The sequence below is a fragment of the Limtongia smithiae genome (genome assembly GCF_038497785.1).
Source record: "Limtongia smithiae strain NRRL Y-17922 unplaced genomic scaffold V1518scaffold_14, whole genome shotgun sequence".
In the NCBI taxonomy this organism is placed as follows: Eukaryota; Fungi; Ascomycota; class Lipomycetes; order Lipomycetales; family Lipomycetaceae; genus Limtongia; species Limtongia smithiae.
In genome coordinates, this window is record NW_027117635.1 from 53508 (window position 1) to 56521 (window position 3014).

Sequence of the window (3014 nt, forward strand, 5' to 3'; positions counted from 1 at the left end):
CATGCAACCAGTAAAGTCCTCAAGTTCCTTCTCAGTACTCTGCTGCAGCATCATATGGTGTACGTGTACGGTCACACTGTTCTTCAGAATTCGCGTCTTCCACAGCTCTTGCTCGTCCACACTATACTCGTCCTCCGGTAACTAGCTAGCACCAGGGTGTGCTCTTTCTTTCTTAAACATAAACTTCTGAAAGTGGCCATAAAGCTTCCCTAGAACCTTGCTCACTAGTACAGTCCGGTAGAGTCCTGGAACGCGAGATGGTCCGGCGCAGTTACACCAAGTTTCTCTTTATTCATGTAATCGATCATAAACTTCCGCCAGTCTTCGACCGAGAAACTCTTGTCTTGAGCCGTCACCGGTAGCAGCAGAGGCGTGTAGTCGACAATGTGCGCAATTGACTGCCAGTTTCAGATCACAGAACATTCGTCGCCGTCCTGATCGCCGCGCGAGGCCATCCATGGTCCAGATGTCCCGAGTATCGATAACTAGAAGTAAACACGATGTCGCCACTTCCCTTTTGCCAAATTACATTCACATCTCAATATCGCCTGGGTGCCGTGTTGGGTTGTATGCAAGGATGCAATGATCTGTGATGCCAGTCTTCGTACTAGCCCACGAGTCACGTGCACGCGCGATCTACTACAGCACAGCCTGAAGACTGTTGACATCCGCAGTTTAATCGGATGCCACGAGCGTTCGCCCTTTTTTCGAGGTGTCAGCCTGTTCCACGAAGCTCGCAAATCTCTCGCGCACGCTCATGGTGAACGCACCATCCTCGATCAAATTCACGCTATGCTTTAACATCTTGAAACTATGTTTTGGTACCGCGCGGCATGTTCTCCTAGAATTGACTTGGCCCATAAAGTTGGAATGCAAAATATCTGCTGGAACATAGTAAGATTCTTTCTCGTTGCAGTTCCGCGTTAACAGATAAATCCTGACTTCCCTCTCAATAGTACGTAGCTGTAAGTATCCCAGCATTTGCTGCTAGTGCACCAAAAAATACTGGGTCCACGCTAAGCGAAGACAGCGCCGCAATCCACTGCCGATTCAGTCGCGACGATAGAAAATCCAACATCCCACTATGTCTGGAATAGTGTAACTAGGCATAAATGTCTTCTGTAACTTGCCTATTTCAGCGTGAAATACCTTGACATCCGGCTGGGTTACAAGCTCAGATACCGTCCAAAGTCGCGAATCCGCTTGTCCCATTGAATCATGTACATCCTTCCAAATATGCAAGTTTCCTGAAGCAATCGTAGTTCTAACTTTCTCAAATTCTTCTACCGAACTTCAGCGCATCTCTAATACTCTAGTCCTCTAGTATACATCATTATTGCGATAATATCAGTATTGTAGCTGGTCCTTTGTCTTGTCAGTATGCTGAACTTCGATAAATCTGTCTCTGAGGTGAAAATTGGCCTTGCATTCCAAGCGCGCTTCAAGTCATTGGCGATCTTCTCTCGAGCTGATACTGCACGACAAAGAGAATGAAACTCATTCAAATGAGCCAAAAACAGTCGTGGTCGCCGCCTTCCACGCTCTGATGTGGAGTGGCGGTCGTAATCAAACTCACATGTCCGTAAGACCGTGAACTAGTCTAATATATAGGCATCGCAGTCATGAGGAGAACATCGAAGGTCTAAATCATTTAGTGTGCTGTAAAAAATACAGAACACATGACTTGCAACATATCGAAGCTTACCGCTATCAAAAGAACCAGGTGTTTCGCATGTGTTCAATAGTTGCTCATCCAGTGACCCTCGATCGACATGGAGATATCGGCCATGAGCGACTAACAATCGACTTCATTAAATTGAAGACAGATGGACTTCTCGGTTATTTGCTGAACAACGATATGCCGTGTGAAAACTGATGAGATCCTTCAATATTCGACACAAGTTGTCATGCAGACTCTCCGATTGCTCTCTCGGAAGTTTAGAATACCAAACTACCTTGATTTGAATAAAGTGAATCTCAAATGTGCAAGACTGTAGCCGAAACGCGAGCCTTCTTCTGGTTTGCACTATCGACATTAATTGACCGATTAGTTGCTCCCTGAATTGCGGTGGTCGAAATCGAATACTTCACAGTTTTCCATTCTGGATCAATCTCATAATTTTGGACTCTAAATGAGCTTGATACTTCAGATTTAGAGTGTCCGGATCAGAAAATCACCAATGCTAAGGCTATGCACTGGATATTGGTGCTTATATATGCAAGCCGGCTGGCATTAGGAGACGAAGATATCCAGATCAATCGATTAGGTATCAACGGCTCAGCAGTTAACGAAACATGAAAATTATTTTAAAACGGGCACCGGGAACTCCAAAAAGTAGTATTGGAGCCTCCTTACACGTCACAATACTAAGGTCGCTCCGCCGTTTCGAAGGCTTTGGAATATCAATCTGTACTATCGATCTCAGTTTCAGAGTCGTGACAATAGTTTCGTACAAGTTGTAAATTGTCCACTCGAGTGGAACGCCACGTATGCGAACCGTCAGTCCGGGCTATTGTGCCCAGTTATACGGCCATTATTCCAACGGTATGGTACGACACTCTGGCCGGAAGCCCAGACATGAAATCATTCTGCCGGAGTCTGCAACCAAAAGTTTTGATTTGCACCATCAAGGTCAACTAACCAATTGGTTTCTTTTTGAATAACTTCAAGGTCACAGTATAAGGACCAGACAATTAACTGTTATTCACGTCTTGCACTAGATATCGATGCATATAACTGCAACAAATGCTGGGATTAAGAGGAAAGCTATCAAGAGTGATGGAGTAGGCCTCAAAAACTCAGCAATTCACAAGACATGATAATAGATTTGGAACGGGTGCCGAAAACTCCAGAGAATAGTTATTGGGTGTCTCCGTACACGTCACAATAGTAAGGTCACTTCACCGTTTCGAAGGCTTTGGAATATCAATCTGTACTATCGATCTCAGTTTCAGAGTCGTGACAATAGTTTCGTACAAGTTGTAAATTGTCCACTCGAGTGGAACGCCATGTA